General features: G+C 48.5%; 2 long non-coding RNA genes across 5 annotated transcripts in view; one reads left to right on the plus strand and one right to left on the minus strand.

The window, feature by feature from the left end:
* The window catches only part of LOC117797021, a 5,703-nt gene extending 1,841 nt beyond the window's left edge, over window positions 1-3,862 (plus strand). Inside the window, exons 2-3 of the long non-coding RNA XR_004621838.1 lie at window positions 874-1,580; window positions 3,734-3,862. This is a non-coding gene — a long non-coding RNA (uncharacterized LOC117797021). The remainder of the gene's footprint in view (window positions 1-873; window positions 1,581-3,733) is intronic.
* Window positions 3,863-3,866: 4 nt separating this feature from the next.
* LOC105237570 overlaps window positions 3,867-26,054 on the minus strand; it is a 30,740-nt gene continuing 8,552 nt past the window's right edge. Inside the window, exons 2-6 of one of the 4 annotated variants that reach the window (XR_004621837.1) lie at window positions 23,441-23,576; window positions 14,848-14,973; window positions 13,851-14,106; window positions 4,549-4,655; window positions 3,867-4,300 (exon numbers count right to left, since the gene is read on the minus strand). This is a non-coding gene — a long non-coding RNA (uncharacterized LOC105237570). Of the gene's footprint in view, window positions 4,656-13,850; window positions 14,107-14,847; window positions 14,974-23,440; window positions 23,577-26,054 lie in introns of all 4 variants that reach the window. The other 3 variants (XR_004621836.1, XR_004621835.1, XR_002142636.2) reach the window with 3 other exon arrangements.

Consider the following 26,054-nt stretch of genomic DNA (forward strand, 5'->3'; position numbering starts at 1 on the left):
CCCCCAGTCCCTCCACTGCCTCACACATGGCAGGAAATAAAAGCTCTCTAGCTGTGGTTGCTGACGACATGGCTGAGCCAGTCCCGGCGCATTACCCCTGTTAAAATGATTTAGGCCTGCAGGTCTCTGGCGAATCTGTCTGCAGCAACATCCCACACACTTCTCTTTCCTAATGCACACTATAAGGGCCATGCCAGCGACTGGCCAAGGGGCAGCCGGAAATCTAGGGAGGAAGGCTGGAGATGGTAAAATAGTTATCCAACAGCACAGATGGTCATTAACTGTTGTTGGAGGACCAGCGGCCAGATCTTCATCTGTGCGTTTCTCCTCACTTTTCTTCCCCTGGGGGCCCTCAAGGATGCTTTCAGAGTAAATAAGGCTTTAAGAGTTGGTCTCGAGGCACTTGGTTCAGACTCCTGCATTCTGGATCTGGTGGAAAGCAGAGAGGGAAGGCAGAGGAGGCCCCACAGCAGAGCGCCCTCCTGTTGTTCTGTCCCCAGATCTGGACTCCCTTTTGCTTTCTGCCGCAGAAGCTTCACCTTGTAGTTCAGAACTATTCGGTCAGAGCTCTGCCACTTACGTTCAGTGTGAACCTTGGGGAAAGGACCTAATCATGCTGCAGCCCCTCATCTGTGTGCAATTTTCCCATGACTGGGTTCCCCACAAACCTGACCTGAGAGTTTGAACAGCAACATGTATTTTTGCCAAAAGTTCCTTGGGTGAGGTCAGAAACGTGGATTATATCACACATGATTCCTTAAAGGTTTATAAAAATGATCTTTTCAGCATTTCCTTGTCCACAGTTCCCCTACCTATAACTCTGGCCGGCTCCCGCCTCTCCCCTTCACTCCCTCCTTCCTTCCCTTTCTACAGGTTCAAGACCTACAGGAACAAATGCAGTAAACTTATCCTCGTAAATGGGGAGTCAAAGTAACGTGCTTTCTAAGTAGCAGAACGTGACTTTGATCCCAAGTGAGACGGGGCTGTTTGTTCCCTGCAGCCTGGACCATACCTAATGATTGCTGCATGACACACCACCCCCAAACCTAACAGCAAAAGCCAGTAGACATTTATGATTCCACTAGATTCTAAGGGTCAAGAAATCAGGAGAGGCTTGGCTCCGTCTGAGTCAGGGTCGGCCCGTGCTGCGTCACCTGACGGCTGAAAGAGGCCAGGGGTCTTCACAAGGCAGCGAGCTCACATGCCCGGCAAGTGAGTGCTGGGTGAGGGTGGGAGGCCTCCCTTCCTCCCACATGGATCCCTGAGCATCCTCCCAACACACAGCTGACTTATCCCACCGTGAGAGCAAGGGGGCAGCTACCACGTCCTTTACGACCAAGCTTTGGACGTCACACACAGTGTCTCCACAGCAGCCTGTTGCTTTCACGGGCTTCGTCGTGGTAGGAGGAAGCTGCGTGAGGGTGCGGACACCAAGAGGCTGCCTGCCACCCCACCTGCAAGGAACACAGCCACGCTGTCCTCGGGACAGGCAGCAGGCAAGAGGGAGAGGACATGAGCGTGGTGGACCTCCTGGAAGACCGTGAGGGGAGCCACGCAGGTGTCTGGAGGAAACCATTCAGGTGCGGTGATGGGCTGGTGTGAAGGTGGAGGGGCGGAGGGGTCCGAAGGTATCAGCCCACTGGCCACCTGTATACCTTCTTGTGTGAAATGTCTGTTTAAATCATTTGCTGATCTTCCAACTGGGTTATATATCTTCTGATTTTTGAGTTTTACGAGTTCTTTGTATATTCCGGATAGAAGCTCATTTCAGGCAGACAAAGATCCAGAGGACAGGCTCTCTTGGCCCCTCCAGTTTGTCTTTTGGTGTTTTTTTTTTAACAGTGTCTTTTCATAAGAAGCACTTTCTCATTTTAATGAAATTTTTTCTTTTACAAATAATGCTTTTTGAGTATCCGTAATGCTAGATCAGACCGAAAAATGAGGAGGTATCTGGAGTATCAGAGCTTAACAAACATCACTGCACTGATGGGAACAGTGGGCGGCCACCACTCACAGCCTCTGTGCACTTGGCTTTTGTGGGAAATACATGCAAACCACCAGTGCGGGGGGGAGTCTCACATGTTCGTTCCCATTTCAACGGGGAAAATCCTCCCCTGAATTGTACCCTTCTGCTCTGCCGGCAGCAGGCGATGCAAAAGTCCCAGCACAAACAAGATGGGACACGTTTCCGCTCAGCTTCATGACACCAAGCACCCCGAGCCCCACTGCTAGCTCTTCAGGGGCTCCTCCTTGCTCTCCCCTGGCCTTTAGGCTGCGCATGGACCTTCACTCTGCAATCTCTTCCATGCCTATGGGCTTCAGCTGCCACCATATACCCGGCAACACTGGCATTTAGATCTCCAACCTGAACCCTTCTCCTCACCTCCAGACCTCTGTTTTCAACCGTCTCTTTGGTATCTCCACTTGGCTGTCCCGGTGGCACCTCAGACTTAAATTATCCAAACTTGAACTCCTGATCGACACTCCCCTCCGCCCTGAACCCAGCCTGAAACTTCATCTTTTTCCCAAATCCCCTCCCTCACCCAACGGTACTGCCATCCATGCTCTCCAAGACACACAGGGAGGGCCCACCCTTGGCTCCTCCTCTCTATACATCCGCCCCCTTGCCATGTCCTCTTGGTTTTACCGCCTGGAGGCTTCTGCCTACTGTCCTCTACCCCCTGTGCCTAGTTAAGAGCCTCTGTCCCGGTCTCCCCACTTCCTCCATCACCCAGCTCCAATGGGCTCTCCACACCTACAGAAAAAGATCCTTTTTTTCTTTCTTAAGTAGGGTCCACACCCAGCGTGGAGCCCAACAAGGGGCTTGAACTCATGACTCTGAGATCAAGACCTGAGCCGAGATCGGGAGTCAGTTGTTCAAGTGACTGAGCCACCAAGGCCCCCTGGGAAGATCTTCCAAACCCAGTGGAACTACGTTGCTCCCCAGTGGTCTGCCAGCGCTCTGAGTCAAAGCCTGACGCCTTTACATTACATAAGGATCTGCCCCCCACGAACGCCCAGCCTCATTCTGCTCTCTGCTGCCCCTCCTCTGACATTCCAGCCATCGGGGTCTTTCGTTTCCTCAAAACCCCAAAGAACGCCGAGCTCCCTCCCACGTGGGGCCTGTCCCCAAGCTGTTCTTCCTGCCCGGAGTGTGTTCTTCCTATCTTCCTTCACCGAGGTGGGCCTCACAACCCCCTTTGGCTGTCCCTTCCTCAGGGAACCTCCTTGATCACTGTCACCCCATGACGGGTCAGGGCTGCGTGTAGCCGGTGTGCCTGGAACCCCACCTGGAGCACACATCACGGGTATAATCGTGCCCGGGTGTGGCAGACATACTTGACTCAGGTCTGTTCTTGCTGCCGCTTGCCGCTGCGGGGAGAGCTGGTGTGAGCCCACCAGCGCCCGAGATGCAAGATGTGGTAGCGGCGAATGAGGGAGGGATGGAGGGAGGGGACCAGAAAATGCTGTGCCCAGCTCTGGTTTTTAGGACAAATACAATACATTCTTTCATTTGCCAGCCCACTGCCCATCTCTAGCATGGAGCAGAGCTTACAACGTGATGCTGGCAGGTTCTCCATTTCACACTTACACGACTGAGTGAATTCTTGATAGGCTTATCCTAAAATTACACATCTGTCCACAAGTACAGCGGTTTGTGAAATCAATGTTATCTCAAACTATATATGTCTATGGACAGTTTAAACATGCTTTCTTGTTCCCCAAAATTCAGATTCAGAGCTGATGAAACCGAAATCCCAGTTTTCACCGAGGACTGCAAACCTCCGAAGCTCACACAGCTTGAGCGCGATGGTGATAACAAAGAAACTTTATCCTAAGTTCCCAAACTTTATGTCAGGAGATGGGGGCAGCAGAACGACTCTGACAGGAAATACCTCTCTTGGTGGTTCAGCATTTCGTACCAAGACGACTCCCGGCCGGCAGCCGGGCATCCTGAGGAGGCCCACTGCCGGCTGAAGCTCTCGTCTTCTCCTGACAGCAAGGACATGGTGTCTTTTCCGACAGCAGTTCTCCAAAGAGCAACTGGGGGTCCCTCAACGTCACTCCATTCTGACACTGACCCCCCCCCCGTTAGCACCAGACCCCACGGGACACGGGCTCGCTCCCACCACACGGCCTCCCGTCAGATGCGTCTCAGGTCCGGCGCCCCGGGTACCCACCTCTGTCTCATGTGACTCCTCAGTTCTGATCATTTGCTAGAACGGCTCCCAGAACTCAGGAAAGTGTTTTACTGACGACTTCCAGTTCGGTATAAAGGATTTGACTCAGGGACAGCCGACTGGAAGAGAGGCACACGGTAAGGTGGGGGGGGGTGCATTCCGTGTGCTCCCCAACTTGGAAGCTCTCTGGACCCCTTCATTTAGGGTCTTTATGGAGGCTTCGGTACATAGGCACAATTGATTAAGTCATTGGCCATTGGTGATGGAACTCCGTCTCTGGCCCCTCTCCGGTCCCCTCGTCCCCTCTACCCGTCCCCTCTACCCGTGGCTTGGTCTTTCTGGGGACCAGCCCCCCTCCCGCAGTCACCTCATTAGCATGAACTCAGGTGTGGCTGAGAAGGGCTCCTTATGAAAAACAAAAGATACTCATCACTCAGGAGATTCCAAGGGGATCAGGAGCTCTGTGCCAGGAACCTGGGACAAAGACCAAATATAAATTTCCCATTATACCACACATATGGTCAGAATATTTTCCCTGACAGGGCAGTTAAAAGTAATAGTTCCTTCTTTTTTGAAAAGGAAAGTCAATAAAACCAACATGTATTTCTATCACCATGGTTACTACAATAGGATGACTGGATGAAAGTACTAATATTACAAAGGTTTTTGTTCAACAAAGTTTCATGCTTAGAATACCTTCCAAAATCCTCTTTAAAAATCATTTATTTCTCAGTCTTAAAAGCTAATGCAGACTTTCTGTCCCCCACGATCAACAACCACATCCTTCCCGGCTGGCGCTCAGATATCCAGTTCCTCTCCTATGCGACACCATCTCTCACGAGCTCAAACTTCTGGGGGCCTGAGACCTCCAGCGAGCTGGTTTTGATGCACGTTATGGGTTGCCTTGTGCCCCCCAAAAGATGTGGACGTTCTAACCCACAGTACCTGTGAATGTGACCTTATTTGGAAACAGGGTCCTTTCAAATAATATATACTAAGGTGAGGTCATCAGGGGCCCTAATCCACCATGACTGGATCCTTCTGAGGAGGCACGGAGACCGACAGGTAGCATCGGGGACGTCCCCCTGAGCGTACGACAGGAGCCGGTGTAGACATGCCAGGTGGGCAGGTAAGTACCTCTCAGCTGTCTGTCAGCTGCGGGGAGTTGCAAACCGAGGCCAGCAGTTCCGGGACACCCTGGGGGCTTGCGGCAGAAAGTAGCCCCAGCAGGACAACCAGGAGGGAAGCACCCAGAAACCCAGAAGACGTCCTCTTGGTCTTTCTTCCCACAGTCAGCTAATAAGAAAGTTAACCCAAATGGCCAATAAGCAAAGAAAAACAAATACTTGACTAGTAACCAGAGCAATGGAAGATGAAATGAAATCCCATTTTTGATCCGGCAAGCGCTCTGGAGGAAAAGGGGACCCCTAGTCCTTGCGGGTGCAGATGTCGAGTGGTGTCCGGTCATTCTGGAGAGGAACTCAGCAGGATTTACTGAAATGTGAGGTGTGTGCCCTACGACGTAGCCCTTCGGATCTCCGTGTACAGAGAGATGGGGAGGCGGTCGTGTGGCTCATCACAGAGCCTTACTCCCCTGCTGCTGCACGGCAAACCCCAGCACGCGGTCGTGTACAAACACAATCCACGCTAACCCCTCGAGCTCCCGTGGGCGGACCGGGCTCAGCTGCATGGTCTCCCCTGGGCTGTGGAACTCGGAGGCTCCACTAGGTGAGAACACCCAACGTGGCTTCTTCACTCACACGTCTGGCCCGTCGGTGCTCCTCCCCGAGGCCTCCATCTCCAGGGCAGGTGCTTCTCCGGGGCCTCGGCTCGCGGCCTCTCTCTGCAGACGGGCTTTGGGCTTCTCACATGGCGGCCAGCTCTGAAGGCCCCCGAGGTGGAGGCGGCTGTCCTCCGTCAGGCTGAGTCCTGGAACCGCTGATAGCGCCAGCACCCGGCCCCCGTGGTTGTGTTGGTTCCAGTCAGAGTGTCAGCCCAGACCCAGGGTGGGAGGGGACCACGTGAGGACGCGGGGACCCAGAGGCCTGCTCTGCTGGGAGCCATCCTTGTAGAGCGGACGCTACTACACATGGTATTAGTTTCCACAACAAAAAATTAGAAATCACCTCACTATCGATCAACAGGGGAGAGTGAAAGTGAACCCACACCTACGAGCACATGAACATACTGACAGAGAGCACGTGTGTTACGTTAACCATGACGTCAGCAGAACGTGTGCACGGGTCTACGTGTGTCTCGACGTCGCTCTGCCGTGCAGGACGGTGAGATAGAGCCGAGCACGCCGACAGACACGCCGCAGAGACACGCTAAGCTAGAGAACTAGTCCCAGAACAGCAAAAGCAAGCTAGGAGCTCTCCAAAGCCCCACGGACGGCCCCTTCTCCAGCTTTCCCGTCCAAGCTTTCTCGGCAGCCTATCGCTTGTTGCGGCTCTGCACTTGCGGAGAGGGACAGTGACCACGACATGTTCTCAACACACCTCTCCTCTCACCGGAGGAGCTCCGGGCCAGGTCACACAAAGACAACCTCGCACGTGGTCTCCCAGGGAACCCCGGACTCGTCAGATAATGACGTCTCTGGGCGGGGGGCTCTGGAGAAGTTCCACCTCCACTGTGCCCTCCCTGGTGGCTGTCAGGCTGCTGGGGGTTGAGACTTTGCAATGCGGGAGGGCAGGGGATGAGAATAGGGACCAACGAAAGCTCCACGAACCCCTGTTCTCCTCCACTGTCCTTCTGTCCGCGCGAGACTGGGCTGCTTGTCTCGCAAAAGTGCTTCCTACGTTTAGGATTTGCTACAGGCCTTTGGTTAGCTTCCAGCATTCTTAGAAAGTTGACTCTGAGAATTTTGCCAGTTTTCTCATTGCCTTTATGGAGGAGAGAATTTTCCGATGTCCTCGGTCTACCGTCTTCTCTGACCTGGAAATCACTTCTAGCAGGATTTCACCATGACCTCTCCACAAAGGCTCCCCATGACAGGCTCTTCTGTGGTTTCCGTGGTTCTGATCTCAAGGGTCAATTATAAGTCCGACTCTTCTTTATCAGTAGCCTTTGACCTTCACCTTTTGGGAACACTTTCTCAATTGGCTTCCTAAACATCCCCTGGTTTCCTTCCGACCATGCTGGCCACCCTGTTTTTACCCCCTTCTCTGTTTCCTCTCCTCTCCCTAACTTCTAAATGTCGGGATGTCTCATTCCCTGGGGGATGGCAGGCCATCTCGCGTCTGTAAATGCCAACTGTAGACTGACACTTGTAAATGAGCATCTCAGCTGGGTCCTTCCCATAAACACCACTGTCAAAGGCCCAACGACACACCCAACATTTCCACTTGAATTTATCAGGGGCACATCCAACTTAAACTGCCCCAAACACAGCTGCTGACCTTTCCCCTGGCCTACTCCTTCCAGTCTTTGCCACCTCTGCAAGCATCACTCAGGCCAGAGACTTCTATGTCATCCCTCACTCCTCATTTTCTCCCACGTCAAATCCATCAGAAGACATGTTGGCTCTATCTTCAGAATATAGCCTCCAGCAAACCCAGTTTTATGACCTCTACCATGGTCCGAGCCGCCATCAACTCAAAGCTGAATTAGTGCAATGAGCTGGGAGCCAGGATGACACACTTAGAATCCAGCTTCCTGTGCAACAGTCTCCATCTTTAGAAGCAGCAAACGTCTCTCCAGGGTTCCCAGATTTCGTGTGATCTGCTCTCCAGGTACGCTCTGCTCTTACAACCCTCCCTGAACTCCTTCCTCACTGGCTTCCTTCATCCTCAGCAGCCTGGGCCCCGTGGCCCTGCCTCGTGGAACACTCTTCTGGAGAGGCTGCACAGCCTGCTTCCTCACCTCCTCCAGGCTCTCCTCAAATGGCCCCTTCTCAGTGGCGCCTTCTCTGAAACCCTGTTCTCGTAGCCGACCGTAACCATCTCCCACGGCCACTCTATGGTCTCTCCTTCCCACATATCGCTATTTGTAATACTACATGTTTTACTCATTCTTTTTTTTTTTTTTTTTAAGATTTTTTATTTATTTATTTATTTGACAGAGAGACAGCTAGCGAGAGAGGGAACACAAGCAGGGGGAGTGGGAGAGGAAGAAGCAGGCTCACAGCAGAGGAGCCTGATGTGGGGCTCGAACCCATAACGCCGGGATCACGCCCTGAGCTGAAGGCAGACGCTCAACCGCTGTGCCACCCAGGCGCCCCGACTCATTCTTAATAAATACCTACTCCATGTTGGGCTCCTCACCTGAGCTGGCCCAAATGTTCCTGGTTTTGTTTTTGTGTTCGGACTTTGTCTCTCCTCTTCCTGAAGACACTGTGAGCCTGGGTGTAGCTTACTGCATCCTGCCTATGAGTGGAGGGAGAAACATCCTCGCCTCCATGCGGCCTCACAGGTGGGACGGCCAGACCGGCCCACTCCCTGGTCTCACCTGGCCTTTGCCACCGCCTCCCCTGAGATCCGGTGCCCCCAGCTGTGGGGCTGACACTTCAACTGGTCTTCACCTCCTGAACCAGGGCTCTGACATTCCACAGATGTGCTCAGAGCTCCTTTGCCGGAGCACATGGGCAATCCTTCTACCCTGCTACACAAGAATGCATGATTTATTCATCTCTTAGGGGGTGTAGATTATACAAACAATGGAGTATGCCACAAATTCCAGCCCTGCTCTTGTCAGTGTCTGTTTGAGATCTGATGCCATATCATAAAAATGAGATGAACGGTAACAACCAAAATTTATCGGGACTAGTTGAAACAATAAGTTTGAGAACTTGTTGAAATAATAAAACACGAAAGTGTTTTTCTTTTTAAAGAGGGAAAGAAGTTTAGTATTCGCATGGGATGGAAACTGAATCTGTTTTGGTAAATCTTCATCTAACTCATATAGCAAAGTAATATGACAGGATGCACATCACCCTTAAAATTGATTGCACTCTTGAGTTACACACTTTCTGAATTGCCATATATAGCGATGCTCACTGCCCTGCTGTAAAGGGACTACTTAACAGCAAGGTAAGGTTAAATAAATTAATACACGAACAGCACTTAGAACGGTGCCCAGCATACCGTGAGTGCCATATGTGTAAGCAATTATGATTCATTACAGAACACAAAGCCTTGGGTTACATTAGGCATTTTTACTTTCTACACGAAAAAAATAGTTTATAGTAACATTACCCTGTAAATCTATCAAATTTATCCTAGCAGCTCTTTGAGAACTTTCTGAGGCTTAAATGAACATGCACTGTTAAAACCCTGAAGAATCCGTACTGACATGCAGTCGCATTTCCTCACTGTGTTGCATTTTAGGCAGGCATTTCACATTTTCCAGCATAACCTTCCCTTTTTTTTTTTATTTTTAAGACTTTATTTACTTGACAGAGAGAGAGAGAGAGAGCGAGAGAGCACAAGCAGGGGGAGCAGCAGAGGGAGAAGCAGGCTTCCCACTGAGCAGGAAGCCCAACGTGAGGCTCGATCCCAGGACTCTGGGTTCGTGACCTGAGCTGAAGGCAGACGCTTAATTGACTGAGTCACCCAGGAGCCCCAGCATAACCATAACTGGAAGCTTGTCAAAGGCTAATTTGAGCAGAGAATTTTTGTTTGTTTTCTTGTTGCTTTTTAAAAAGATTTTATTTATTTAGAGAGCACGTGCGAATGGAGGGAGAGGCAGGGGAGAGAGAGAGAATCCCAAGCAGACTCCACGCCGAGCACAGAGCCTGACAAAGGGCTCCATCTCACCATCCTGAGATCATGACCTGAGCCGCAACCAAGAGTCAGACACTCACCGAACTGCGCCACCAAGGTACCCCTGTTTTTTTGTTTTGTTGTTCGCATGTAGATTAAGAGAATGGACTTTGGATCAGACCATCTGGGCTCCTCTAAGACTATGCGACAGAACAATTTGTGGAGTTTAAAACACGTGTAGAAGTAAAATATGTGACAACAACGAATAAAGAATAAATAGAAGAAAGAAGGGAAAACGGAAGTGTGGTATTATAAAGTTCTCATACTATACATGAAGTGAAATGTTACTTGTAAGGACATTGTGATGAATTAAAGATGAATACCATAAACCCTAAAGCAATGACTAACATAACAAAACAAAGAGTTATAACTCATTAGGCAATGAAAGAGATCAAGTAGAATCATAAAAAACATTCGATTAATCCTAAAGAAGCCAAAAAAAAAGACAGAAAAGCGAATAAAGAGCCTATGAGACAAGTAGGAAACAAAGAGCAAGATGCCTGAAAATCACAGTAAGTGTGGCAAAACACCATGATTAAAAGTCAGAGATCATCAGATTACTGGAAAGACATACCTATCAAAACTCATTCTGAAGGAAAGAGATAAATTGAATGATCCTATATTTATTAAAGAAATTGAAACCATAGTTGAAATCTTCCTCACAAAGAAGAGGCCAAAACCAGCTGACTTTGTCGGTGAATGCCACAAAACGTTTAAGGAAGAAATAACAACAATTCTGTACACAGTCATCCATAAAATTGAAAAGGAGGAAATATTCTCAGCTAAATTTATGAGGCCAGCATCACCACGATACTAAAACAATACAGAGACATTACAAGAAAACAAAACTATAGAGCCGTATCTCTTGGGAACTAGATGCCATCTTTTCCCGAGGGTCTGTTACTTTCTCCACTTACTTATTGCTACATAACAAACCACCCCAACACTTAGTGGCTTAAAACAACCATTTGACTTTTTTAAAAAATTTATTTATTTTTTAAGTAAACTCTACCCCCCAGCATGGGACTTGAACTCATGACCCTGAGATCAAGAGTCACACGCTCTACTGGCAGAGCCAGCCACGTGCCTCCAACCATTTGATTTTAAACAACAATTTAAAAAACAGCTATTGGTTTTTAAACAACCATTTGATTTTGCTCATGATTGTGGGTCAGGAATTTTGGAAGACCTCAACTGGTTAGTCAGTCTCTGAGCTATGCAGGGTCAACAAGGGTGAGTGAGGCTTGGCATTTCCTTCCAGATGCCTTCTCTACACAGCATGTCTCCGTGCTGCTTGTGGGCCTTTCTTGCCCTTTCTTTTTACATGGTGTCTTCCTCTCTGGGACATCTTCACACAGTTTGGGTTTTTCGTAGCTCCACGGCCTCAGGGGAGTCAGACATACATGGCAGCTCAGGGCTGCAAGATGGTAAGATAATGTCTACTGGTCTTAAAGGCTATGCCTGGACTTGATGTAGCTTCACAACTGTCACACTCTTGGTGATGGACTGTCACAGAATACTCTTCTCATGAAGCATCGAAGAGTTTGTGGCCATCTTGAACCCACTGTCTACATTTACCCCACTCCTGGTACTAATTTATGTGTTACTTAGGGCTTATTGTTTCGAAAGAACAGAAACAAACTCAGGTTTCCTTAAGCAAATAGGAATTTGTATGGAAGGATATCTCCACTACCTCTCAAACTAGGAGCGCCCTGGCCTGCTATGGTTTGCTTCCTCACTTATGGGCAAAAATTCACTCCTTTTAGGTCCTCAAATACTGAATCCATTATCTATTGTAAAACACAGCATCCCAAACGGGTTTAATGGCTTAAAGCAGCAATGGTTCATTGTTCATGTTTCTGTGGCGGGGTGGGTAGGTCCTCTCCTGGTTTTTCCTGGTTACCTGGGTAGGTAGGTCCCAGATGACCTCACTCTCACATGCTAGCTACAGGCTAGGGCTCCTTAGTTCCCTTCTGTCCAACCCAGGCTAGACTGCGTGGTCTCCTGGTTCCACCAGGGTGACAGCAAGAGTCCAAGTTCTCTTGGCTCTGGATTTGGCATTCTGTTACTGCTAAGGAAGGGACCACCTACTGATCAGAGCAAATCCCAGGGCCAACTGAGATTCCTGGGGTGGAGAAACAGACTCCACACCCAGATGGGGAGAGGCAACAGGACACAGCACCACTGGACACAGGGACCTGTGATTCACTGGGGCCATTGTCATCAGTCTCCCACAAATACCAAGAGGGGATCCCACCGTCTTTAGTAAATAATGGAGCTTAGTTGCCTTGACTGAGTCCAGACTTTCCAAACCCATGTGAAGACAACTACCGAATTACAGTGTCAGGATGCTTCCTCAGAAGATTTTGTCTGCTCCATTCGGAAATGTGATGACTCACTCTGGGACCATGAAGGTCTTACTATGGGAAGCACACAGAAACTTTTTTCTTTAATTCCAGAGTGACAAATCAGAAAAGAAACAAACTTCAAAAAAAACATAAGGACTTTGATTTGGAAATTGGAATTAGATCCAAAACAAGGGCCATGGGAAAGTCAGATCTACCTGCTGAGTGATCTCTGAATGTAAAAGTAGGGCAAAGAAAGTGCCCACGTTTATAATAAAAATATCAGTGTGTTTCATAAATGCTCATTCTGGGAAATCTGCATAATCCAAAAAAGGGGGCACAGAGTGGAAAATAAAGATCACCTTTAACACTCTGTCATGCAAACCCAACACCTCCTTCTTTCCAACCTGTGACTTTCCAGAATCTTTTAAATGCTCCCTCTTCGTTATGTCAATAAAAAGGAAAATAAAATCAGAAAAAAAGAACACAGAGGACTCTGAGGAAAATATGCAAGAAGTTAAATTTGAGTTGGAGGGAAATAACTCACTGAAAAAAAATTTTTTAAATAGCTTTGTTAGGATACAATTCATATGCTATACAATTCACTCATTTAAATTGTACGACTCAGGGTCACCTGGGGGCTCAGTCAGTTAAGCATCTGCCTTTGGCTTGGATCCTGACCTTAAGGTCCTGGTATGGAGCCCCACACTGGGCTCCCCGCTGAGCGGGAAGCCTGCTTCTCCTTCTCCCTCTATCCCAGCCGCCCCCGCCCTGCTCATGCTCTCTCTCTCTCAAATAAATAAAATCTTGAAAAAAATAAAATAAAATAAATAAAGAGTACCACTCGATGTCTTTTAGTATGTTCGCCCTCACAATGGAAATATCAAAACACTGGTCTCCCCTAAAAGAAACCCTTTCAGACCTATTTCCCCCAAAACTACCAGCCCTAGGCAACCGCTAATCTACTTTCTGCCTATAGGGATTGGTCTATTCTGGAATTTCAAATAAATGAGTGAAATCCTACAATACGTGGTCATTTACAAGCAGCTTCGTTAACTTAGCAGAGTATCTGCAAGGTCCTCCGTGCTGCACACGTACCAGCACCCCATTTCCTATCACTGTTGACTCCTGTTCCCTTTGGCGGATACACCGCACTCTGTTTGCCCACCCATCAGCTGACTTGCATTTGGGTACTGCTGAAATTTTAAAATTAATTCTAAGCTTGTTTTTAAAGATATTGACCAGCAAGCTATCCATATTCTCAATTATTTTTTAAAATCTTTAAAAGGTTTTGAATACCAGAAAAGTACATGGGCCCATGAGAAAATGAAACACTTCAGAAGTGCGGGTGGAGAACACTGAAAGCCTCCCCATGTCCCCCAAACCCCTTTCCTTCCCAGAAGTGAACCCCCTATTTCTAGTGTTTTTTGTCTAAAGCTTTTCCCTCTGCATTTGCAAACACATGTGTGCACATAATCCTCACTATTCATGGGCTCCGTATTTGCAAATCTTTCTAGTAACTAAAATCTATCCGTGACCCCAACATCCATACTTGTGATACTTACAACATCATTTTTGGACATCGGTGCAGGTGCAAAAAATGTATCATCTGACTCTCGCGTCCCCAGCTGAGGTCAAACAGGTGACGCGCTGCCTTCTCGTTCCGACTCATACTAGATACAAATGTCCTTTACGTGGTCTGTTTCCTGCCATGTTTTTCTCATTCTTGGGCATTTGCTGGTGATTTCTCTGCTGAAAATCCCAAGCATGGTGCTGAAGTGTTGTCTTGTGCTCCTAAGCTCGGGAAGGCTGTGATGGGTCCTGTGGAGAAAACACGTGTGTTGGATAAGCTTCCTTGGGGTGTGAGTGGCGGTCCTGCTGGCTGTGAGTAGTGCAATATTCACGAACCAACAATATATATTAAGTAAGATGTCTCTGAATGGAAACACACATAAAACAAGATTATGTATTGAGTAGTTGTGACCAGAGGCTCGCAGGAACCTAAATCTATTTCTCTTATGTGCGTGCACTGGTTCAGTATTTGATAATACTTCATAGAACGGGAACTATGATGAGTAATGAGAATTGATGGCATATGCATGTAAATTCACACACAATTTTTCAAAACTGCATCATATAATACATTGCTTTCCAACTTATTTTTTTTAAACTAATGCATCATGGAGACATTTTCGCATCAGTACATGGAGATCAAATGAAATCCTTAACATAAAGGGCAATCTGTAGTAAAGTTCAGCCTGCTGTTCTGCCTTTTTTCTTCTTTTTTTTTTCCATAATCTCTGTACCCAACGTGGGACTGGAGCTCATGACCCCAAGATCAAAGGTTGTGTGCTCTTCAGACGGAGCCAGTTAGGTGCCCCTGGACTGCTGCTTCTTTTAATAAAGTTTTATTGAAACACTGCCATGCTCATTAATTTCAGTACTGCCTCTGGCTACTTCTCCATTCTGATGTCAGAGTTGAGAAGTTGCAAAAGAGACTGTGAACATGGCACCCCAAACCTAAGATCTTTACTATCTGTTCCTTTACGGAAAAAAACTCACCAAAGTCTGCTTCGGAGGGTTATAGAAGATTCTGAGGTACGGATACTCCACATTTTATTTGGTCGTTCACCCTTACCACTGGTTGCTGTTCTCAGTCATACTGCATGGCTCATTGTCAATATTTATCTGTGTGAAGAGGCACAAATATTTCTGTCAGAAGGGGGATTGCTAGTTAAATGTGCACGTGTGTTTGAATGTTTGAGGGATCTTGGTAAACGGTTCATATGTTTATACTTCTACAAGATTCTATTTCCCTTTGCCTTTACAAAAACGGGATTATCAAAATAAACGTTGGCCACAGTGATGGGGGAAGGAATAGTTTCTTGTTGTCTCACTCTGCTCTTCCTTGGTTGCTAATGAGGAATTATGTGTTATTTTTCCATATTCATAATTTCACCACTACCGCTCTGGCCAAGACAGATTTCTTAGAATTATGAGAATAAATGTACATATGTGTGCTCTTACCTTTCAAGACAAACTCTCTAGTGTTTTTGTTGCCTTTGCCTTTGAACTACCTTCACTCCTCTTTTTACCTCTTTCTCCTGTATTTCACTGAAATAAACTGGGAGTTGCAGTTCCAGATTCGCTTTTATTTTAAAAACCAACAATGTATGCCTCTGCTTTTCCGGGAATCCTTATCCGACAACTGAAGACCACTGGATAGCCATTTCCTCATAGACGTGCTTCTAAAGTCATTATGGGTCTTGGCTCACCATTGTTCTTTGATCTGTGTGTCCTCCTTCTCCCGACTGCTTTTCCATTGTTTTGGAGCATGTCCTCAAGTAATTTTTTCAGAAGGGCTGCAAGAGTGCGTGCTAGACATTGTTACCTGGCAATCCAGTATCCACGCTCCCTTCTTCCTCTCCAAGAAAACCTGTTTGGTTCAGGTATTTATCCCTCTTCTGCTTAGAGCCCATGACTCAGGGTAAATAACCCCCAATCCCAGTTGGCGGATTAATCCAGGACAATCAGCACATGTGACACTGTGTAGGACCCAAACAACCTGAGTCAGTCCAATGAGATTGAAGAGCTCATATTCTGCTCCTGGAAGTCAAGTTTCCCCCTCGTTCTCTTCTGATGTACATAAATGAGGAAACTTGGCCCCCTTGTGGGAGCAAGTCTTAGATTGAGGCTGATGCTAATGACGATGGAATGGAGAGATGGGCAGATGGGAACGGGGTCTTGACGCCTCATTGGGCTCTGAAGCAAGCCTACATGACACCGACCCTCTTTCTGGGGCTCCTGTTACTTGCAATCAAAAACCCAACTTTGTCTTTACTTTCCCTCATACTTTGTTGATATTTTGAGTGGGTATGAGAGTCCAGGTTCAACATAATTTCCCCTGAGAAGGAAAGCACTGTTTCCTTTTCCGCAAGTGTCAGACGGAGGATCAGAAAGAGCCCGCAGGCTAATTCTTACTGTTTATGAAACAAACTGTGCTCCCATTTTGAAAGTTTTGGTGTTTCCGCTTTATCCTTGATATTAGCAGTTTCTCCTACTTGTACCTAGATAAGTGTCTTTGAAATAGTTCTTGGCATTTGGTGGATTCTTTATATCTCAAAACTTGAGTTTATATTCATCTCTAGGAAATTTTCTTATGTTATTTTTTTGTTTCCTACCTGCGTACTGACTTTATTTTATTCTTCAGAGAAGCCAATAGATGTTTGACTTCTCTACATATTTTTAGATAGTTTTCTTAAGTTTTCTCTAATTTGTGAAATCCTAGGTTTTACCTTACAGACCACAAATAACTCCCTTTGTCTATGTTAAATCAATGATTTGAAACTTCAAATGAAATTTTCAGTTATAATATTCCTATACATAAATTTAGATACACAAAATTTTTAAAAATTCCCACAATTTTTGCTTTGATTGCTCCTTTTTCCTAGCAGCTCATTCTTGTCTTATTGATGCAGTATACACTTGGATCTAAAGATGGTGATTCCTTTTTTTTTTTTTAAAGATTTTATTTATTTATTTGAGAGAGAGAGAGAGAGCACAAGCAGCGGGAGGTTCAGAGGAAGAAGCACACTCCCAGCTGAGCAGGGAGTCCTATTCAGGGTTCGATCCCAGGATCCTGGGATCACAACCTGAGCTGAAGGCAGACGCTTAACCAACTGAGCCACCCAGGCACCTCTAAGGATGGTGACTCCAATTCATACTGGCCTCCATGTCAGCTGCCACCTTTTTGTTTGTGATTAGGGACAATATTTCAATTCTCCAATAAACCCTGTGGCTGTTTTTTATCAAGTCCACGGATGTGTCATTGAAAGATAAGTTTCCTCCCATTTCAGTGGGATTTGTGAAGGAAGAAACACTGTGCTGAGGACTTGATCTTAGACTGGGGACCCTACAGCGCCCTTGACCAACTCACAGCTTTCTCAAGTCCTTCCTGGGCTTGGCATCCGAAGCTTGGGAGGGAAATGTGAGTTTGCGCCAAGGTCAATTGGTTCACGACTGAACGTTCATTTGAATTTTCTCAGGAAAAATAAGAAAAGATTCTTGTTTATATTTGTTATTTTCTTATCGAGAGAACATCTGGAAAACATTGTCACTAACTCACTCCATTTGTATTGTTTTTCCAAGAAGTAAAAAAATAAAAGGAAATTCCAAATAACAGTGTTTTCTTTTGCAGAGCCAAATATTATTACACTTCTCTCCTTATTATAAACATATTTAGCTCTGTATATAGACACGCACTGATACAGCTTTCAACATGTGGAAAGGCAGGCTGGTAGTGGATGTACACTTGCAGGCAGCTGAAGATAATGATCACTGCCTGTGTTACTAACAGGTGTTCAGTGAGTACCTGTTATGTATGTGACATGGTGCCTAGAATGCGGGACGTACAGCATTTCAGTGCAGCTCCTGCCTGCAAAGAACGTATGGTTCAGTTGGTGGGGCTCATATGAATGGTCCTGGTGTAGTCTGAGATAATGAAGCATGTGGTTCTGACAATAAGGGATCAGCAGGAACTCAGAGCCCTAGGGTTCCAAAGATGCTAAGGATCTTAGGCTGGTCCTTGGAGGCTGACCCAGCACCCCTTCACCTGTGCTGTGTTCTACCGGTCAGAAACGAGCCCCAGGTCCTGCCCACACACAAGGGCCATGCCTACTGTGCCTGCTACTGTAGACTCTGCCTGCAGGAGAGAGCAGACCCCTGGATAGAACATAGTACACACAGACGCATGGAGGCATGGGACCATGAAGAGACATGTCAGACCAGGTACGGGGACAGCGTGCAGCTCTGGACAGGGAGAGAAGACACCAGACCAATGGCCGGGAACCTTGCCTGGGTGTGGGAGGTGGCCCATGGCTTCATGTGATGAGAAGAAATCATGAGAAATATCCACGGGGATCTCCTACCATGTCCTTGCCCCAAATATTTTAATTCAAATTTCATCAGACCTTCCGACATAACTCCAGTAACAGGAAATATGGGGACAGAGGAGCCACAGAATGACACTAGTAGGAAACAATCTGAGAAAATCTGTAAAGTGAGACACTTTTCATGACAACTGGCCTGGCCTCTCCAACCAGACAATGTCATACAGAAATAAGGGGACAGGGATAAAAACATAATGCCATGCTTGGATCGTGGTTCTAAAAAAGCAACTATAGGAGACATTTGGGGTGGACAATGGGGAAATTTGGATATGGATTGGGAATCAGATTATATTAGGGAATTATTAATTATGATCGTGCTATCGTGGTGACAGAGGAGAAAATCCTTATCTCTTGCAAGCGTAGGATGGTGTATTCCATAGCAAATGGCATGAAAACTGTAATCTATTTGATAATGGTTCAGAAGAAATATATACACAGCCTTATGTTGGAAGGTCATAGCAGAAAAAACAAAATGTACTAAGACGTGGGAATGTGACCACACTCTCAAAAGGGCTTTCCTATACATTCCAAAAAGCATCTTCCTTGATGTGCTTAGTCAAGCTGTACTTCCCGTCAAACCACCACAGTGCTCTGCTCAGGGCAACTGCTCCATGACCTCTTGCTTCAGAGATATTATTCGAAAGACACTAGGCCACCTTTGGGCTAAAAATGGCTTCAAAAAAGAAGGGCTTAATTTTCTTGCAGAACAAGAAGTCTGGGGGTAGAAGTGGCCAGCCTAGGCTCAGCTGCTCCATGATGCCCTCCGGAATCCTAGATCTTTTTATGTCCCGGCTCCTCCCCACTAGGTGCAGTGGGTCTCAGATTCACGCTCGCTGCCTGCCTCCTGTCTCCACCTGGCTTCCATCAGTGGAAGAAGAAGGGGAGCAGCGTGGCACTGGTGGTGGTCCCTCCCACGGGTGTTTCCAGATACTTTCCACTTTGGCCATAACTGGCCCCATGAACCACTGAGCCGGAGGGGGGTCTGGGAAAGCAGGACTGAGCCATCGTAACCTCCCCTAGGGGCGAGCAAAAGAGCCAGGGTTGTGACTCGGGGCTGGGAGTCGCTAACACACAGGTTTTAAGTCCAAGCATTTCCTACAATATCTAAATATGTCTACCCAGTGGGATACCAGCAGGTATTCATACACAACGAAAGGAAAACAAAACGCTTTTTAAAACTTAATTTGAAAAGTGATTGAATTTAGTGCAGATGGAGCATTCTTTCTTCCCACTAGCATTTAACAAGCCCCTGACTACACAGCAAGCCTTGGGCTGAAAACCCGAGAGCCAAGGATGAAGGAGAGATGCTTCCCAGCCTTAGGAAGGCAACGGTACAACAGTGGGAACATGCGTGGAAATAAGTAGCGAGGGGGTCATGTGGAGAGAAGCCTATCAAAGAAACACAAACAGGCAGAGATAAACCAGCCGGGGGACCCAGTATTAGAGAAAACTTGGCACAAGGCAAGGCCTGGTGATGAGGACAGCTGGCTGCCAGCAGCTTGAGGGGACCACTGCCATGAGGGTTCATACACGTTCTTCAAAGAGTTCCCATTTCTCAGCTGTGCGGGAAACATGCAGGATGTGGTCACAGGAGGCTATTTCTGGCTCTGCTGCTGCTGAGCTGCGTGTGACCCAGTTTGACATGGAACTCAGGCAGCCCCGCACTTATCGCTAGCAGCTCAGAACACGTCCTGTCCCGTGGGGACGTGAGCTTCCCGCATTAGCTCCTCGCTGCAGCACCGCCGTGTTTTGCAGAACAAGCCAGACATAACTCACGAGGGCAGATCTGTGCCCGGAGGTCATGGGGGTGCGATGGCAGAGCACTCCGTGGTCTTGGAGGAGCAAGGCTGGGCCATGGAGCACACTCACTTCCCCGAGCCGGCATTTCCCGGGGCTTCCCAGGGATGAACGGCCCCCAAACAGACCACTGCCCGCAGGAGAAGACTTGAAGTCAGGAAAGATTCAAATAACTTTGCATCCGCCAAATTGGGAGAGACATTGCAGGCTGTCATCGCCGCTCTAATTTTAAAATATTTTTTTTAATAGAAAGTCTTCACCTCTCCTTTTTTGGTCACTTAAGCTCTTTTGCTGGTGGTTTAAAAATGTCCTTTATTCCATGACATTATAGGGAAGGCGCTTTTGGAGCCATAGTTTAGTTATAAATGAGCCCCGCACAACTGTTTTTTATTTCCATTTTGTTTCACTGACTGAGAATGTAAATTGAACTCTAGTGCTATTGTGCTTTGTTCTGCCTCTCTTTGTGGAAATGTGTTCTGAGTTAAAGCCCACGAATAACCCAGAGCGGTCCCAGATATTACCCTTCAGCTTGGGAGCAGCCTGTGAGCCAAGAACAGATAGAGAATGTGGTTTTATGAGCCCCAGATGGCGCAGTGGGTGTCACGGACGTCTTTATGTGGAGAGGTCACAGGTTCAGTCTCCATCTGGAGCCGCCCCAGAGCCACTCTGGATCTAAGCGAGTCAGGATGGATCCCGGGCAAGGACACAGAGCCTTGTCCACCTCGGCACGCGGCCTCCGTTGGGCCCGGGTCACTGGCCTTGCCCTGGACTCGGGCCCTGTCTCAGGACCCTCTGCCCTGCTCAGCTGGGGACCTCGTGGCTCCCTCTCACTGGTTCCTGGAGCAAGGAGGGAGGCTCCCAGGTATATTCCGGACACCCCAGGGCTGTCGTCCTTGCAGAGGGAACAACTAGAAGTTTTGGAGACTGTTCTCCGCTTCTCTACGGAGCAGACATAAATCTAGACATGGTGATGGCGTTTTCTCTTTCGAAGAACACGGATTCGGAAGTCGTAACGGACTTGTGGCCATGTTGTTATAATTCATGGACCTCTCTTCCTTCCATGTCTGACTTAGAATTTTGAAGAGTTAGGGTAACGCCCGCAGCATCAGGAGTGACATCCTGACCGCGTGGGAGCGTGCAGTGCGGCAGCACGAAGGGCATTCTCTCCGCTGTGCGGTCACACCATCCAGCCGCGGCAGCTGTCATCTTGCAAAACCCCAAACCCTGTCCCCGTCCCCTTTGCCCCCCGCCCTTGATAACCTCAATTCATGGACTCTGTCTAGTCCTGTAGATACAAGCTGCCAAGAAGCCTTCCTCCTCTCTCCCCAGCCTTCCGAGCCGGCGGCACGAGCGAGGACTGTCCCCGCTGAGGGCAGCCGGTGCCGGGGTCGGGCCGTCTCTGATGGCTGTCTCGGGGAGCAGAGGGAGCCTGGCTCATCTGTGGCTTCTGCAGATTTCCAGATCTGGTCACCGGGCTCTCCCGCCTTCTCCGAGGCTGCAGCCACTCAGATCTGCCTGCGGGTGGGGCTGGCCCCAGGATATGAAGAGAAAGTCAACAGAAAGAAAGAAAAAACCCTTTTCTCCAGCCAACTGTAACCCGAGTAAACCGGTATTTTGATCTCCGACTGTCTTATTTGTCCACTGGCTCAGAACTCAGGAAAAGAGAAGGGGTGCTCCTTGTGGGGCCCCCACCGCAACCCTCAACGCGAGCCTGAGAACATGGTGCACGCTGCACGTTTTCGATGACTTGCCCGCGCGTGGCTGCAGATTCCTCGGTTCCGCGCTCTGGTCACACGCCCGTCCTGGTGAGCCAGAGCCCGCGCTCGCGGCGCCCGCACCCAGCACCTCCTACCCAGCACAAGACCAGACACGCCCAACCCCGATCCTCCGGGGCCTGCTCCCCCCACCCCAGAGCGCCCCAGGCCAGGGAGCACACCCCCGGGGGGCCGCGGCTCAGGCGCAGGGAGGCCGCCCGGACTCTCCGCAGCCACTGCTTCCCTTCCTCCTGCTGCGCTTGGCAATCATTTTCGCCTTGCTGAACGGCTGGGACGGCGGGCCCCTCGCCAGGCTCCTCCCATGCCAGCAGGTGCCCAGGCAGCGCGCCCCAACCCAGGACGTCGGGGGAGACAGGCTGCGCGAGGCACCGCAGGCCTGACGCCAACCTCACCGGTTTTCCATCCCTGTCCTCCTCCTGTTCCAGGGCCCACCTCGCGCTTCGCCTGCAGGGCTCCTGAGTCTCCTCGGCGCGGAGGCCGCTCCTCAGGCTTCTTTGTCCTCTGCGGCCTCGACGTGCTTCTGAAGAGCGCTGGCCCTGTTTCAGCGAGAGGCTCTTGACCTGGCTTGTCTCGATCGCCACCATCACACGGAGGTTGCACACGGGCAGCAGGGCACCACCCCGCGCTGGCCTGCCTTTCTCAGGGCAGGACGCCTCTCGGGGTCACGGTGTCGGGCTGTCTGACCCTCTGTGAGGATGCCCTGGGGCCCCTGCATCAGGCCGTGCGTCGGGGTCCCCACCGTGCCGTGTCAGTAGTAGGGGGGATTATTTTGAGATAATACGAATACCCCATTTCTCCTCAAGCCTCCCCCGCCCTCCTGATGTCCCCCCCCCAAGACCTTGCCTCTAGCAGTTCTTGCTTGGCTCTCTGCCTGAGGTGGTTCCTTCCATCTTTGTTCACTGGGGTTCATCTGTGAGGAAGGGCTGTTCCTGCTTCCGGCACTTTCTGACCTGTAATTCAAGCCTGTATCTGTAGGAGTATTTTATTTTATTCTGAGGGTCCCACTTTTGTCCCTCGAGTCCTAATTCTGCTGTTCCGTCTCCCTCTGGGATGCGTCACTGACACAGAATGGCTCTAAAGCCAGAGACGGCCTCTGTTTTACTCCGACGGGTGTCCCACGCAGAAGTCACCAGACATTTTCTAATGTCTTACTTAACAGAATATCCTACTCATTTATCTTGACTTAATGATTACGTTTATTCGTCATGAAAGTATGGTTTGGTCTTCACGGGAGGCTTTGCCCGGCTTTTGAGGGAATCAGACTCGTGCCCCACAGACTGTGAGGGCTCATTAAACACTGATCACTCTTATTGCTGCTGTTTGCGTCACTCAGGCGCAATATAGTTACAAACAGGACGATTTATAAAGATGCAGAAATGCAGAAGATTCATTATCTTTTTTTTTTTTTTTAAAGATTTATTTATTTGACAGAGATAGAGACAGCCAGCGAGAGAGGGAACGCAAGCAAGGGGGAGTGGGAGAGGAAGAAGCAGGCTCATAGCAGAGGAGCCTGATGTGGGGCTCAATCCCACAACGCCGGGATCACGCCCTGAGCCAAAGGCAGACGCTTAACCGCTGTACCACCCAGGCGCCCCAGAAGATTCATTATCTTTGCAAAGTTATTATTACGATTACCTCGTTTTTAAGTGTTAAGTGGACCATCTTCAAATATTTCTTCTTTAACGACTGCTGCTCTGGGGCTGGCTCAGTGGCACAGCAGGGAGCTCCTGGTCTCAGGGTCATGAGTTCAAGCCCCACCTTGGGCACAGAGCTAAAACATAAATAAGTAAAATAATAATAAACAGAGACTGCCCCTCTACTCCGTGCACTACTCTGTCACTATTAGCTTACTACTTTCACATCTTAATAGTAATTTGCTATTTCCGTGCAGCAAGATCAAGGGTGATTTGTACTTGATACTTTTCTATACTTGAAAGGCTTTCAGACGATGAACGGTGTATTTCTTCTATTATCATAAAATGCTTCTTAAAATACCTTGTAATGTCACCCTTAACCCTGGTCCCAGCAAAGTAGGAATCTCACCTCGCTGCAGAGACAGGATGCTTCCCCCCCTCGGTTGCTCCCTGTGGGCACACACACTTGTTGTTTACACATCAGAACGGTGTTAGGGAGATTACTTCGTTAGCTTGTAAAATACACACAATTTTATTCATCGCTCTCCTTTTGAAACTAGTAGCACCAGGAAAATGTGATCTGTTAAAATTTCCCCAAATCAGTAAAGAATTTTAATTTACTTATGTTTTGGCTTTGGGAGAACAGGATTGCTTAAGCAAACTCCCTCCGGACCCTGGTGCGCGGTGGGCCAGGCGCTGGATTAAATTAAACGAGTTCAGTTTCCCTACCTACGCGTAACTGTATAGGAGTACGAGCGCTGCATTAAAACAGCATTTGCTCACCATGCTCTGTTAAAACCTTGAATGGATTTTTAACCTAAGTGGGTTTAATTCAGAAAACTCTTTCTGCAGAAGTAAGCTTTGAAAGCATTGCTATCCAGGAAACATTTAGAATAAGGCTGAGCAGCCTGAATTCTAGCTGCGACGGAAGGTGCCCAGTGGCTGTAGGCAGCCGTCCCTGGTGGGCTAGGTAAAGCCCCCCAGAGGGGTGACACTGGGAAAGTCCCCAGCCAGGGTTCCACGTGCCAGGGCCTCACACATTTGGGTTCTGCAGCAAAGCTCATCGAAGTCCCCAGAGCACTCCCGTGCAAAAATCTCCTGGCTGTTCACTTGCTTAATGAAAGGTAATGGCCCTGCCCGGGGGTGGGGGTGGGGGGGAAGAGCGTGGGACCCTCCGCACTGAAGGGATCGGGACACGCTGGCATATTGATTACTTTGAGCTAAAGGAACCTTAGAAACAGCAGATGCGGGAAAGGCTCTCTGACCTCCTTTCCACCTAGAAGCAGGTCACGAAACTTGTGTGATGAAGTGCCCGGCTTGTGCCAAGAAGAGAACACCATCATCAGCGGAGACCAACGGGCAACACTGACGTGATCTGCACAACAGGCCTTTACCGACACCCTTGTCTTCCACTGGTTTCCCACATACATTGACCTCCCACAACTGGCCGGTGTCCTGGAAGCATAAACCCCCTTCCCTTTGTCTCCACAACGGGTTGCTCTCTGTTGAAAATGGTACATGAGTTCTCAGACCTAACCATTTCTTTGGGGTTTTCATTTCATTTCTGTAAGGCCTCTCAGATGGATAAGAAATAAACCTTTTTCTCCCGTGAATTTGGTTTTTTTTTGTTTGTTTTTTGGGGACTTTATGTGAGCAATTTAAAATGCAGAGCCCCAGACACCGAACCTAAGAGGGAACAGGAACACGTGTTATTTTTTCCCTTTCCCTATACCACCTATTGACTCTCTTTTATTCACACATGTAAAACTCACTCGAGGAGTCCCAGAAGCTAGGGACACTGAAACTCTCTTTACGGTAGAAGTTAAAAAAATAAAAAGTTACATCTGTCAGTTTTTGTGGGGGAGCTTACGATTCAGACCGGTGGTGTGTTTGGTAAGTGAACCTTCTCTGAGAGGATGGGCCTCCCTGAGAATCTGATGGAAGCCGAGGAGGAAAGTCGGCGGGTGGCCAGCTGTGTGTAAGGAGAGGGGGTGGACCCTCCTGACAGCCTCCAAGGGTGCTTCTTGCTAACCTAGGGGAGAGCGGCAAGGAACGCTGCCCGGGGCATTGTGGGGTTGGCAGGACTGCGGCCGACACCCCAGGTCTGGATCTATGGCTCCTCTCACCTTGGGGACGGTCCCCACCAGCCATTCTTCAGGAACTCAAGATGTCCTTGCAGCGGCTGGGGATGCTTATCAGCCCCTTCCCGTGATTTCCCACAAGTCGGGCTAAGCCTACTCTGAACAACATTCCTTCTTTTTACTGAACAGTTGGGAGCGCTCCTTCCAGCAGAGGCTGGAGTGGAAACAGCAGCTTTGTTTTATTTACCCATTCCAAGATGTCTTGGCGGAAGTGTCCTGGGCTCTCCGTTTCTCGGTTTTCTCATACGTAAAATTGGGGTAACCACAGTACCTTCTGCATACAGTTGTTGTGAAGAGTGGACGAGCTAGTACGTGTAAAACTGAAAACTGTCCCGGTCCTGGGGAGTGCTATCTACGTATCATTAATCCGGGGATCAGTGGACTCAGGGACCTCTAAGCTTCCCCCGCTCTGAGGATCCATGAGTCACAACAACACGAAAGCTATCTCCGTTTATTAATCGACTACCCTGTTGA

The sequence above is a fragment of the Ailuropoda melanoleuca genome, chromosome 17 (genome assembly GCF_002007445.2).
Source record: "Ailuropoda melanoleuca isolate Jingjing chromosome 17, ASM200744v2, whole genome shotgun sequence".
In the NCBI taxonomy this organism is placed as follows: Eukaryota; Metazoa; Chordata; class Mammalia; order Carnivora; family Ursidae; genus Ailuropoda; species Ailuropoda melanoleuca.